Source organism: Mastigoproctus giganteus, chromosome 7 (assembly GCF_048544385.1).
Source record: "Mastigoproctus giganteus isolate SK-2022 chromosome 7, ASM4854438v1, whole genome shotgun sequence".
Classification (NCBI taxonomy): Eukaryota; Metazoa; Arthropoda; class Arachnida; order Uropygi; family Thelyphonidae; genus Mastigoproctus; species Mastigoproctus giganteus.
In genome coordinates this window covers 218,952,341-218,967,743 of record NC_143581.1, presented here as the reverse complement: position 1 = coordinate 218,967,743, position 15,403 = coordinate 218,952,341, and the positions used below count along the sequence as shown (strand labels likewise).

Here is a 15,403-nt window from a genome sequence, read left to right as displayed (position 1 = left end):
AATACACTATCTTACCAAAAATCGTGGAACAGTTGTAGTTATGAACAAACGTATTTATTAAAAAAAATTAATAACGTATTCGCTCATCTTTGGTCGTAATGATTATTTCTCTGCTTCGCGGCAAAACCTTTAAAGCATTCTTGAGTCCCGCAAAGGAAGAGAGAGCCTTCTTGTTACCCCTTAATTTTGCGTTCCAGTCCAAACTAAAAATGCTCGGGCGAGGATAGCAATCAATTTTTTTTTTTTTTTTTTTTTTTTATCCTGGGATCCCGGGTTTTTTTTTCTCGCAGCAAAACAATCAAACGGACCAGAGAACACACGCAATTTACGGACAGATTACCCATAGGTGGATGACTTTGCTCGTTCGGATAACCCTAATACGAAATATTTTTATTTATAAAACCACAATATTCGTAATCTTTGCTTTGTAACATTATCCTATCGGATGATGTTACATTATCCTATCGGAAGATGAAGGCCACTTCCTTACAATTGTCACAATGTAGAGCACACAGAATCGTACAGAACATCAATTTAGTTCATCATTCACGGTTCCATACTACGGGAAACACTCCCAGACCATTACATTCTCTCCTCCTCCTCCTCCTCCACCCAACAACACATCAAGTAGTAAGCGTTACCCAGGCAACTTCCATATCCAGACACGTCCATATGCGTGGAAGTGCATATAATGTGACTCCTGACCATGCCAATCGATGGTGTGCATTTGTTTTTGTTATCAAAAGCTTATGGACTGTGGTTCTTCCAAGAATATTCACAGATGCATCTCTGTATATGTCGTAGAAGCCACTTACAGGATTGCCTGTAGCTGCTTCGGATTCTCTAGAGTTTGATAGCAAGATGAGGTAAACAACCGTCTCAAGGTGTATCGACTCTTCTCGGTCAGTAATATACGCCTACCTGGTCGTTTCTTGGCCCAGAATCACGTCTGGGCTTCCATCTCTCCAGCACGTTGCCGTTTGCTACTTGGGAATGTTTAATTCCTGATAAAATAGCACGCCCAGGCATTTTACGCACAAGACATCCAACTACAGGGATTCAAAAGATACACAACCCTTAGTATATTTTCAGTTTTATTTTCAAATTCAATCTTATAAAATAAAACTGAACTTGAAATTTCTGAAAATAAAACTCTATTATAATCATATTTATTGTTATAAATATGATTATGTAGATGTTACAGTAAGTTTTATTTTAATTATTATTATTATTTTATTATTATAAACATGATTACAGCAGAAATTGCAACAGAGAAATGGTGACAGTGTCCTCCTTCCCAAATTTTAGCACAAACTTTTTTACCACGACTGATGAGACTAGATATAGTGTTGGAACAGTTATTGAAATTTCTGATTCGATATCGACATTTAATTCTTCCAATATGTGAAGTTCATGGTGTATACAGTACCACTCCTTACATTCAGTATGAAAGATAGCCCACTGTTCTCCCCACACCGTGTGGAAAAGACCTGACTTCGAATCCCGTCAATAACGCGAGGAATTTTTACGGGGTCTTATTTCACCACGTCGCGGAGTTAGTTGGTATCAAGCGAGAGTAGCATGGTTTTATCTTCCCGGAAACTTGGGTTGTCATCCAGCAAACAGCAATTCGACCATAGAACATGCAGCTTGCAGACATAATTTATACGGGGCAATATGGTCTAAGTCGATAATGCACCTAAAATCTTTTTTTAAAAAGTTTGAAAAATAAAAATCCGATCATCGTGGATGTTTAATTATGAACATGTGCTGTGTGTCTAGTAAAATGATAAAGTAATGTTGAATTTTGAATCGCCCTGTGTCATTCCCTTCTGTAAATCTTAAAAAAAAAAATGTTAAGTCTTTCCATGTGCTCAGTAAACACCAACACTGGACAGTGGAAGATTGAGAAAACGTTACCTGGTCTGACGAATCGCGGTTCCTGCTGTTTCGCTCAGAAGGACCAGGCTATGTCGAAAACAGCATGAATCCATCGATTCGTCCTGATAGGTGTCCTGCCTGGTTTGGTTGGAAATTGTTTCTAACCAGGTGCATCCTTTCATGGCTGCAGTGTATTCATCTACCAATGGATTCTTCCAGTAGAATAATGCACCATGTCACAGGGTCAGAATCGTACTGAACTGGTTCAAAGAACATGAGACTCAATTTGGCCTAGTCTGATGGCCTCATCAATCACCAGATCTCAATCCAGTTGAACACCTGTGGGATAAGATAGAATGAGCTCTTCGGAATAGAGATCCACAACCATCCAAGCAACAATTGTGGGAATGAACTGAGTCAGCATGGACCAGCATCCTGGTGACACGCTCGCGATACCTGGTTGAGTCTGTGCTACGATAAATCCAGGATGTTCTGAGGGCCAAAAGGTGGGCGGCAGGTGCACCTAATAAAATGGCTACTTAGTGTATAATAGCTATACAGGGTGTTTCAGTTAAACGTTTCAGAACTTCTAAGAGGGGTAGGGTACATCCTGACAACTCGAAATCATATAGCAATGTGGGGTCGGAAATGCTTTCCTGAAGCGGTGTTGTACACAGAAGCACCATAAAAAGAAAAGAGACTGTAAGTGAGAAATCGTTTTAATAATACATGAAAAGAAGCAAAAGGTACATGGATTAAAGTAAGTGTTCGAAGTTTCTTCAACCTCGTATTGCTTTCGCACAGTGGTACCTTGGAAAATGTGCTACAAATCCCCTTTTTCCTGCTGAAGTGTTGTTTTCCGATGAGGCATCCTTCACAAGGGAAGGAATTTTCAACACGCATAACGACCATGTCTGGGCGGTCGAGAACCCGCATGCAATACGACGTCGTGCAGCACAGATTCGATTTTCGGTCAATGTATGGGCCGGTATTATGGGAGATCACCTCATCGGACCTTACCTGTTACCGTGTCGTCTAACCGGACCTATCTACTTGATCTTTCTGCAGCAAGTATTGCCACAACTTTTGAGAGATGAACAGATTTCTGCATCGATGCAACAGACAATGTGGTTCCAACACGATGGAGCCCCTGCCCATTATAGCGGAGATGTTCGTAACTACCTGGATGTCACATTTGGTCAACAGTGGATCGGACGTGGTGGTCCCGTGCGTTGGCCTGCTCGGTCACCCGACCTATCATGTCTTGATTTTTATTTCTGGGGTTATATGAAATCGCTAGTCCATGACACCCCTGTTGACAATGCTGAGGAGCTGGTTGCAAGAATCGCAGTAGCTGCCGAAGAAATTCGAAATTCGCCTGGAGTATTCCAGAATGTTCGGATGTCCATGCATCGGAGATGTGAGGCGTGCATTGTAGCCCGTGGAAGAAACTTCGAACACTTACTTTAATCCATGTACCTTTTGCTTCTTTTCATGTATTATTAAAACGATTTCTCACTTACGGTCTCTTTTCTTTTTATGGTGCTTCTGTGTACAACACCGCTTCAGGAAAGCATTTCCGACCCCACATTGCTATATGATTTCGAGTTGTCAGCATGTACCCTACCCCTCTTAGAAGTTCTGAAACGTTTAACTGAAACACCCTGCATATCAATATACGTTGCTCCGGAAAATATTAAAATAGCACAACCAGCCATATCCAAATTTCATAACGATATCTGAATATAATTACGAAAATTAAAATACCTCGAGAGACTTGGAAAATCAGTTTCTTACTTCGTCGTTAAGATTTTTTATTTTCACTTCACACATAATTCGAATTTACCGCATAATGGCTATTCTAGGAGAATTTTTAGTATGCCGAATTCCCCGCCTGCTTACTGACTTTTGGTAATGGTCTGTAGATCTTGAATAACTTTGTCGATGCCTCTCCATATCACTACTGAAGAAGGACAAACTCGCTTGCGACTGTTCACTCTAATATTTTGGTAAGTCATTGTAGAAAAATATAAGATAAAATACGAAGACCGGATCATTTATGTTTACTACTAAACAAGGCTGGTATTGACAAACTGCTTTTAACGTAAAAGTTGAAATTCAACCTTATATTTTTTTATTTGTATTGCACCTTTTCTCTCAAGATAGATGCTCCTTTTCAGAAATTCGTTGAAATGAATGGAGTAACTTTACCAGCGTCTCCAAACTCAAACCATCTGCGTATCTCCTAAACAGATAAACAGCTTGTCGGATTGCCATGGTGTGTTTGTTCTACTACAGTCTCTAACTGTAATTATTAGACGTGTTTATGAATGCTGTTGTGCCATATCTTTATTGCCCATGGTCGATCTTTGTGCGTCTGCCCTTCTCCATTCTGTCTCTTTGTTGCCTAGCAACCATTACCACGAAAGGATAACAAAGGGGACTCATTTATACAGCTTCTTGTCAGCGAATCAGTCATTGAAACCCTGCATGAATACAAAGCGTATTGCAGCCCAGGGAAAACGTAATATTTGTCTTTAATATTAGTACCACGAAGAGATCTTATGGATCGACATGCGCATTTCTGGAGTTCATACTTCTTTGACATTACTGAAGAATAGATTTTCACCCCCCCTCCTTTCCTCGATAAATATAAACAGATGTTTTAAGATAGTAGCTATCTCCTGGGTGGTAATAGTAGGAAATAAATGACACCGTTGCGTACGCCCCCCGCCTTAATAAGATGTAGATTTTTTTTTTTTTTTGTATCTCATTCAAGGAATTAAAAGATATTTTGTCGATGGAGAGTCCCTTATTATGATAGAGTGGATAGCTAATTAACTTTCGGCATCAGCGATCGTTGTAGCAGAAACAATTACAGCAGAAGGATATCAATTGAAGATGCCAACCTCTAGGAGTTTGAAAACAAAAGTACTGCCTTTGTGTTTTTAATTGGTGTATAGCTCTGATTCGAACCGTATTGGCTCTTGAAGGGTTTTTTTTATAATGATCCCAAACACGATTGGTGAATGAAACTATAGTGTTTAAGTAATGAATTAGAGTTTATCAACTCTTGTCACCCTTTTTTTTAAATTGAGCACTCCAGAATTCCTAATTGAGAGTTAAAATTTTGAAAGTGAAACGTGTGCATTTCAAAATAGGCTTCTTAGAATAGAAGAATGAGGTATGAAGCAAAAAGCGTGAACTTCTTATATATTTATTATTTTTATTGTTAAATATAATTAGAGGAATTACCATTCAATTATACATTAGCTATCCATTTTCCTCGGAATTCTGCACTATTTTTTTCCATACAATCTATGAAGTTCGAATGACTGAACTTTATGCATTTCACTATTCTTGGAATACCTAGATAACAACCATCTTGGAAAACCCAACAACAACAAAAAAAAAACTGATTCTTCAAATTGGCTTCTTGGGTTGGGAAAGTTCTGGCTCATAATAACTACAATGGAATACACCAACCGTATACGACAAACTTTATTAACATATATTAAGGAGCCAAAGTAAATTCTTTTATATATAGCATGCCCTCTAGATGCATACCGATAATCACACCTCTGATGAGTTCCTTTGCTTTTCCTATTTCTAGTGGTACCCAACACATCTTTAACGTCTCTTGCATTACGTTACACACCACATAATTGTGTTAATTTGCCTAAATTTGCATAAATACGCTAAAATATAACCCACATTTCTTCATTGATTCTAATAAAGTGATCAGACAGTATATTCAACAATAAAATGGTTTTAAATAGAAAGAAATTTGTACAAGTTTAGATTTATTAAAATTTTGTTATGTATTTATTTTTTATTATTTATTTATAGTCGAATTCTTTTATCCTCATCCAAAATGTAATTTTGTAAATCAGTCAACTTAGTAACATCCCTTCATAACCACATCCTGTAAAAATAAACGATCACATTTTATGATCATTATCATATTCAGTTAACAACATAGTGTCAAAATTAATGTTATAAAACATAAAAAGGGCATTATTAAAACTAAGACTTTTCAACGAGGTAGCTCAGGCCATAAGGCATCATTATATAAGTATATAATGTCTGTAAATTGAGTGTAGGGCAAGTTTGCCAGTTTTCTGGACGAAGACCCGGAGCTTTTCTGTGCTAACATATAATTTTGATATCTTATGTTTATATTTCAGAGAAGCTTTTGATTCTGTTTTTCCCGTAAAAAGAGTGCTGTACAAATTGCAGCAGTGTGCATTAGGGGAAATTTATTTCTATGGATAAAGAGATGGGCTGAGTGGGAGAAGACAAAGAGTGTTGTTACTGCTACCGTTGTTGTTGCTGCTGCTGCTACACTGGTGTTAGGACAGTTCATGGGATTCTGCCAGTGATACGCGGGAATTTTTCCAGCACGGACAAGGTGTTTAACCAGTTGTATAAGGCAATGGTTGTATAAACCTTGTTGTATATAGGCCAGTTGTATAAACCTTGCCGTAGCTGCGTGGTCAGGAGCGGGAGTGCTGTAGCATACACTCTTAGAGTAGACCTGGGTTCAAGCCCCTGACTGCTAAATACGATCGATCTGCCAACCTGCACTGGACCAGCGTGGCAGATTATGGTCTATTTCCTTCAATATGAATCGTTGAGGAGGCGTCCATCCTGCAGTGGATTGATAATGGCTGCAGTTTACCTTTTACCTTTTAGGCCGAACCTTGAGTACTGCATATAGGTCTGGAATGTTTCATATTTAGGGAGGATGTAGATCTGTTGCAACGGGTTCAGAGAAGAGTAACAGGATTAGTCAGGGACACAAAAGGGTACTCTTACCAAGAAAGACTTCATTTATGTAAATTGCCTCATCTAGAAAATAGGTATCTGCGACGAGATCTGATTGAATTGGTTAAGGCTTGAGAAAATGGGTCGAGCAGACTAAATGCATCCTTACTCTTTCTCCAATGACGCACAAGGGGGGACATAAATTTAAAGTGTAAATGGGTAGTTGCAGGATAGATTTGGGGAAATTTGCTTTCGGCCAGTGTGATTGTTGAAATATGCTTCCACCTAATATTTTGGCAATGAGTAGTTGAATTGATTTAAATGACTGGTAAATTATTGAAAGGGATGAGCAAACTACGTTGGTATTTTTTTATATCTGATGATATAGTGAGGGAAATTTTATATCTGATAATACATTGAGCGAAATTTGATACCTGAAGATACATTGAGTGCAAAAAAACGTTTAAAAAGTCCTGTCGTCCACATCTGATTCGAACTTAGGCCTTTTTCCTTAGGGTGTAGAAGGTCGTGGATCGTAACTACCATATTAGTGGCGAGATTCTTAAAGCAAACTTGTAATAAAGTTTTGTCACATTGGCTACATACCTTGCTGCAAAAGTTCTGGATGCAATTTCATTGATATGAGGCGAACATTTTTATATGTATATTTTCCTTCATGATCGGCGAAGATTAATTGGTTTATTCTCCCGAAAATAAATGGATTTTTTAACCCGCCAATAGGATCGAATTGGGTGTTTCAAAAGGAGTACAGTGCACTGACTCCTCATCATCTTAGTAACCTGGGTTTCGTATATTCTAATACAAACACCTCAGCTTAATCGTACTGTACAATCAATTCAACCTTACTGTACAGTAAATAAAAGTAATTAAATCGATTTAAACATGTCACCAAAGCAAGTCGAAACTTAATGAAAAATTGTTTACAAAGTAATCTGAGTAGAAATTAATAATTTGGTTGTTTAAAATAATATTTCTCACCGTCTGGATGTGATCGAAATTAATAGAACTCAATGATAATAAACATAATTCATAGAAAATATCAATCAAACAAACAAACACACAAGATTCCAAAGATCCTCAGTCTCTCATTGGAGACCTGCATTTGATGGGAAATTTTATCAAATTTGGCTAAACACATTTAGATCGGAATGAGCGCAAGTGCTCTTTCCTGCCATCTCATCGCACCCAAATGATGCTTTCCCTTCGATCATTAATAATCACGTTCCTCTAGAAACTTCTCTGCGATAAAACTTGACAGGAAATAATTCATTAGACAGCTTTCGGTTTTATTACCATCTCTGTTGAGTAGGTTGCTGAATGGTTGACGTTTCATTAAGACTCCGTAGCTTCATCGCATATTGAAGCGGCTGGCGAATAACAAACATTTGCAGAGAACACAGTAATGGAGTCTCGACAAAGATATTCTAAAAATTTTGACACTTTAATGTCGGATTTAAGTGTTCAAGATTTATCCAAGAATCTTAAAATATTCGCACAGAACACTGAATAAGCTACCATGAAGTATTTAGATTTAATGCATGCACTAAATTTAAAGATAGAAGATGTGTGAAAAATGAGATACAGGTAGTCGTACGTCGGTGATGTGATCCTGTAAACGTCGAAGTATACTACCATACCATTAATATCCGGACACCTGCATATATACAAATAAGCTTTATTTACAGGAAGACTAATAACGTGTGCTCAAACCTGTAGCCTTTATGACAATCGCCGTGGAACGCTCTCCACCATTTTTTTTTTTTTGTTTATAAATTGCCTGCGATATTTTCCGCCATTGGGCCTTCAAAGCAGCAACCAGTTCAGCTCTGTTTTTCGGGCACTCCTTCTCACTCGCAACTGATGATCGAATTCAACCTATAGGTTCTCTATAGCATAGAGAATCTATAGCATAGAGAACCTATAGCATAGAGAACCATTGAGGTCGGGGCTTTGGGCTGGCCACTCCAACTTTTCCACGCTCATGTCCTCAAATAGTTCTGACCAGTATGACATGGAACTTTGTCCTGCTGATATAGCTACGGGCCTTCCCGGACATGCTTCCACAATATAAGTAAAACATTATTATAATGTCCATGGTCTATATAGACCTCAACATCAATGATTTTGTCCAAAATAACCAATTGTCCCGGCCAATTGGCAGTCGCCTGAAAAATAGTCCCAGGCCATCACGCTGCCTCTGCCAAACATCATCGTCGGGACGAAACAGTCAAGCAGGTGGCTTTCTCTGGGCATCCTCCATACCCACACCTGTGCTCATCAGTGACCCATCACTGATGAGCACAGCTCTCCGTTGATCTACGGTCGGAGAACGGTTAGCATTACACCAAGCTAGACGAAATTTGGCATTAGTCGGTGTGATTAGTGGCTGATGTACGGCTGCACGACCATGATAACCCATGTCATGCAGCGTCTTGCGCAATGTACTGGTGCTGACATAGGACCCAATCTTCTCATTGAGGACTTGTGTGCTGCGGCAATGTTGACCTGTGTTCCGAGCGGATGATCCTTTCTAGGGCTCTCCTATTACGTTCCTTCAGCTTCGGGCGTTTTCTGGGCCATTTCTTGACGGTTTCGGCACCAGTCTACTTCCATTGTAGATCATATCATCAATCATCGACCTAAGGATCTTCGGTACCCTTGAAATATCGTGTCCAAACAGATTGCTTATATGGCACCCTATCATCTTTCCGCGCTGGAAGTCTGTTAATTCGCGGCATCATGCATTCATAATTATACTGCTGTCTCCTCGGAAAGCCTGCTAGCATATTTATAGTTGTTTGATACGTAGGACGTGACCATCAACGGAGGGGTGTCTGGATATGAATGGCAGGTCAGTATATGTCGAAACAGCGTTTATCGGACATGTTTTTACATGTGCTGTTACACTGGTCGATGCCCCTCATTGTGGTAGTGCGGTTTTAGGAGCAACAGTGACTAAGGCCATATTGCTCCGTGTCTTCTGTCTGTAAATTGCGTGTGTTCTGAGGTCGATTTTCTGTTTGCTGGATGATAAACCTGAGTTTCCAGAGGAAAACCATGCTAACATCTCTGAGACTGACTAACTCAGCCACGTTGTGAAAAGGCCCATAAAAATTCCTCTCGTCATCAACAGGACTCGAACTCGAAACAAAGGCATCCCGATTCGTTCTTATTTTTTTGGCCAGTGTGTGTAAAATGGCGTTATGTCGAAAGTATACTTAATTTGGAACGACTTATATCGAAAGTACGTAATTTGGAACGACTTATATCGAAATTAATTATTCAGAACTTCGTGAATGGGACACTGCCTCTACCTTTCAAATTGAAGTGCATTTCCTTCTTAAAAGCACTCAGGTGCCCCTCCGAAGTTAATGCGAAATTCAACATTTGATATGCAGATAAAACAAGCAGGGTCTGTTGTTTTATCTGCATATGATTTTAACATATCAAAAGGCAGAGAGTTAAATAAAAAATACCGTAAATCCCAAATACCAAAATATTGTAAGACATTGAAAAAAAACAACAACAAAAAAACTAGTTTCTTTAAAGTATTTCAGCGCTGAGCAACTCAAGTCAGAACCTGTTTTGTTGTGTTCTTTCATTTGAAGGAGAAAACGCTCTTTTGTCAATCTCTAAACGTCCCCACGGAAACAACAGTAAAAGCAACTCACAAAGAGTACTTAGCGAAAGATCTAAGAACAGAGCCCCCAATGTCAAGAGAAGAGCGCCTCAGGAGATTTACGTATGTCGATGCAAAGGAAAAATCACTCACTGTACAAGGTGAGTAACTGGATGGAGCCGTACATCACTGATGTCGAAGTCGAGCATCTGTATGAAAAGTGACTATCACAATAAATCGCTAAACAAGAAGCCAGACCAGGGTGTCTGTTGGGGAATATGCGGGACCATGAGTTCGAGGATAGGCTAAATTAGTCATGTTTATGCTTGTGGACATTTGACTGATCTTTATTGACTTTTTGTTTACTGATCTCCATAATATCCTATGTAAACATCTGAGAGTTTAGAAAATGCCAAAAAAAATTAAAAACATAATTAATGACGTTAAAGCAGGCCCTCGTGGGTAGCACAGATGGTAAGATCGCTGTTCTCCCCCACACCGGGTGGAAAGATCTAAGTTCGAGTCGGGAAGAATTTTTATGGGCCATTTTCACGATGTGGCTGAGTTAGTTGGTCTCAGGCTAGGGTAGATGGTTTTTTCTCCCGGATAGTCGGGTTTTTCACTCAGCAAACAGAAAATCGACCTCAGAACACACGAAATTTACAAACAATATACACAGAGCAATATGGCCTTAGTCGCTGATGCTCCTAAAACCTTATAACAACCAACCACGTAAAACCAATAATTATCTTTTACAGCTTTGTGTTCAATATTCATAAAAGGGTCTGTTTCGGTCTCTGAAATAAAAGAAGAGAGGGTGAATAACCAAAATTTTGTTTTGTCCTTTAAAGAACACAAAATTACAGATAAGACTGTAGTCGAGCGAACTACTTGTGAAAATTTAATGAAGTTTTATGAAGATTTTTTGACATCATCTTTCTTGCAGAACTGACTCCATCTTCAACATTTTCTTGTTTGTTTTTCAAACAAGAATGGAGGCGGAAATCTTGCTTTTGCAGCAGTTAAAATCCTGAAACACTTCATTTGACATTTCATTTGTTTGCTGCTCTATATGATAGAGCAAGAAAGAACTTTATACATGTAATAACTTGCCTAGACATGCTCTAATTCGTCAATCGATGTTATCATTCTGTTTGCTGGAAGAAAAACCCGCTTTTCCGGAAATTAAAAAAAATCATGCTGCTCTTGCCTAAGACTGACTAACTCAGCCACTTTGTGAAAAAGCCCCATAAAAATTCTTCCCCTCATCGATGGGACTCAAACTCATGTTTTTTCCACCCGGTGTGCTACCATAAGGGCTATTATTTGTTATCTTCTACTTGAGATAATACTTTTTGGTTTTGTCTGTCATTGTCATCCAGAATCTTAATTTCGCACCTTACAGGTCAAACAGCATGCATTTCCATTATCATTTTGGAAATATAACAATCCAGTTTCGTTGAATATTTAACCATATAATCAAAATCATATGGTTAACTTTTAAGATTTAAAAATTTTCAGTTACTAATATATTATTAGTAAAATCATGTAACTCCTTTTATCACTCTGTTTTGGTAAAATAAAACAGGACTAAAAATAAAAATAATTAGTGTATAATGTCGTTTTACATATATCGAAATACAGTGTTGACTATATACTGTCAAGTTTGCAATTAAAATTCTCCATTTAAATTTATCTCCCTTTTTGATAGCCACAAATGTAAGCAGTAACAGATAATCCGTGTAGTTCATATTTTATTGGAAACGTGTGCTTTCATGTTTTAATGGTGAGGTTTAAAAAGAAAACACTGGCAAGGTCCTAGATATATTAAGTCCCACGGGGACTCCAACACTTTAGCAGAGTTTTTTTGTGCGTGTGAGCTTTTCGAAGCTATTTATTTCGGGATTATCTTCCATATCTCGTTCATTCCTCTTTTTTTTACTGCTCTTCAAAAGAAAAGCCTTGTTACGTGAGGATTTTTGGGAAACAGTCTATTTGTTTTCTTACATTCTGTCTGTGATTCTTTGACTCGCCTCAAGGCTTGTATCACGGAGACCAAACTGAGCACAAAGAGAAAGGGAAAGATTACGAATGAAGCGTAGAAATAGTAAAAAATAAAAGCAAAGAGGGATAATGGAAGAGGTTATTTGCTCCCAGAAACACAACATGCATTGGATAACAAAATGCTTAAAAATAGAGTGATTAAAGAAACGTAGAGAGAGAGAGCAAGACAATGGATCAACCAAAACTACAATGAAATCTGGAGTTTGATATACCATCAGCGCTCGGAGCAGAACGGTGAGAGAAAGACGGAGACACAAAGATTAATGGTAAGAGAACAATTATAATCATTAAGAAAATTAATGGAGCTCTGAAAGGTACGCCATCGTTGCTGAAAGAAACTGATAAATCTTAGAATGGATAGAAGAGCGAGGATGGGTTGTATATCAGGATGAAAAGCGTCGTCTATCATCTAGGCATCCTAGAATTTTCATTGGTAGAGATGTAACCTGTTATACCCTAAGCGCTTCCTCTTGATCACGTGGTGGTAACACGTCTTCTCTTATGTTACCTGTACCTTGTTGGAATAAGATTTATGCCTTCTGTCAGGTGGGCGATACGCGTCGGATATAATATTGGACAGATAGATAGAAAGGTTTAGCACGCAAACGTCCGTGTTAAGGATTGACGTGCAAGTGGTTAAAGACAACCCCCCCCCCTTTAGACATACTGTACTTAAAATAAATGGTGCGAAATATCCTAGTGTCCTTTCGCCCATATTGGAGCTCTACAATTTACTTATGCAAACTATTTCCTTAGTGATGTTTGTCTAATTTATTTCTAATATCAAATTCATTACTTTATTAATATTATTCAACCCAAAGATTTTATATCAACTTCAATTCCTTGACCATCGGGTATCAATACAATTCTCCTCTAATAATAATACGCCATACATATTGCCTACCATATGGATCGTTCAACCCAATTCAAATATTCGAGTTTTATTTTCGTACACTTCTTAAATACACGTAAACAATCACTCGATATTTCCAAATCTGCTGCCACAATGAAAACCTCGCTGGCTTATTCCACCACAAACTGCCAACAGTTGCCACCTACCTACACGTTAGCAAAGATTTAAGCCTTACTTACCTGGTAGCAATTCTTTGTTCAAGATGCCGTTACCAAGTGAGATCGAGCAAGAGTCGAAATGAAGAAAGCGGTTACCTCCAACCTCGCTGACTACCTCTCACTATCAAACTCCGCCTACGGTGAGACCGTCGTGCGAGCGCAATGAGATTTGTGCCCCTTTTCTCCCTTTGGAACAAACAAATAACACGGACAGGAGGAAAAAAAAAAAAGTTTCCAACGATGAGTTGTCTATGCGCAGGCGCATCTCCGTCATATAGGGCTAAAACGATCGATAGGAATTGCAGCGTATGTGTGTAGATGCGTAAATAGAAAGAGAGGAGAGTGGTGGATGGATGCCGTGCCTCCACAAGCTGCCTGAACTAACAAAGATATCTATCAACACTTAGCCTCGAAGCAGACAACAAAGAAATGCGTACACAATATGTGTTTTCTCCCTATTTGACAATTTAGGGTGAGGAGCAAACATGCAGTGATGTTCGAGTTTGCATTCTTCTTTCTCTCCCCTCCCCCCGCATCTATTCTCTCAGTTTTTCTGTCATCCAAGCCATTCTCCAGCACTTTTTTTTTCTGGGATGAAAACACAGAACTGAATCAAATGAATGGAAGTTCAATTGGTACTATTACAAATTTTCAGCGATGAAATATCTAAAAATATGAACGCATAATTGAAATATTTCCTTGATCTTTTGCCTGAGCGCAGCAAAATACCGTATTTGCCAGACCATGAGACGCACCCAGATTTTAGAAGGAGAATTTTCGGATAAAATATTGTATTGTATATTTTTGAAATATAGATTCACGAGTAAAGGTATCATTTTGTTGGTTGGAGGAGGACCCAAATATCTTTCAGATGCCCTGTTTCGTTGGCATATTTTACCACCTTCAATTTGACGCCACCAATAGTTTGTGAAACCTCTTTTGCCTTGTACCAATTTCGTTAGAAGTACAAATTCATAATAAATTAAAATTACCGTATTGCACAAAACACAGAAGCATGAGTACTAAAGAGATGTTTTTCTCTATCCTCTAGAGCGTCGCGCCCCACCTAAAAGCATACCTCAACTGAGAAGAAAGTGGTGGAAGAGCTTTAAAGTTAAACATAAAAAAGGCACCTGGGGAATGGGATCTATCGAGTTATATTAAGGGAGGCAGCTAAGGAGGGAAGCAAACCGTTGAGCCATAATTATGAGAGCATCTTTGGATTCAGGGGAAGTCCCCACGGATTGGAGAGATGTACAGATGTATCCCCAATTCACAAAGGGAAATCAAAGGGTGACACGACAAATTACAGACCTGTTAGCTGTTCCAAGAAAAATAATGAAGTCACTGATTAAACAAGTAATACAGGACAATCTAGACAGTTATACTTGTCACAGAATGGATTGGTCTTGTCTGACCAATATGATTGGATAGTGTGATGCAGTAACAAAGGAACTGGATGCAAAAAAATAATTTTCATATGATATATGTGTACTTAGGAAAGGTTTTGATGGGCTGCCAGGACAGCTTATAAGGTTTTGCCAATGATATACTGGAATTTTGCTAGCAGGGAAGCCCTCGTGAGTAGCACAGTTGGTAGGATCGCCTTCCTCCCCACACCGGGTGAGTGGAAAAGACCAGAGTTTGAGTTCCATCGATGACGTGAGGAATTTTTATGATCTTCTTTCACAACGTGTTTGAGTTAGTCGGTCTCAAGCGTGGGTAGCGTGGTTTTTTTCTCCCAGAAACTAGGGTTTCTCGTCCTGCAAACAGAAAATCGACCTGAGAACACACGCAATTTACAGAAAATATACACAGAGCAATATGCGTTAGTCGCTGATGCTCCTAAAACCCTACAACAACAACAGTCAACAGAGATAAGGAGGTGATTATCCTATTGTATAAAGAAATGGTCTGCGCGGTAGCACAGTGGTATTGTCACCGTCCTCCCCACACCGGGTTGAAAAGGCCCGGATTCTA

The 15,403-nt window shown here is 38.8% G+C and overlaps 1 protein-coding gene across 4 annotated transcripts in view; it reads right to left on the bottom strand.

The window, feature by feature from the left end:
* Window positions 1–13,687, bottom strand: part of LOC150083694 (uncharacterized) — a 72,475-nt gene extending 58,788 nt beyond the window's left edge. For 2 of the 4 annotated variants that reach the window (XM_090378135.1, XM_090378134.1), the window contains exon 1: window positions 13,445–13,687. The gene's annotated coding sequence lies outside the window, so the exon portion shown is untranslated. The remainder of the gene's footprint in view (window positions 1–13,444) is intronic. The other 2 variants (XM_090378133.1, XM_090378132.1) reach the window with 2 other exon arrangements.
* Window positions 13,688–15,403: the final 1,716 nt, after the last annotated feature.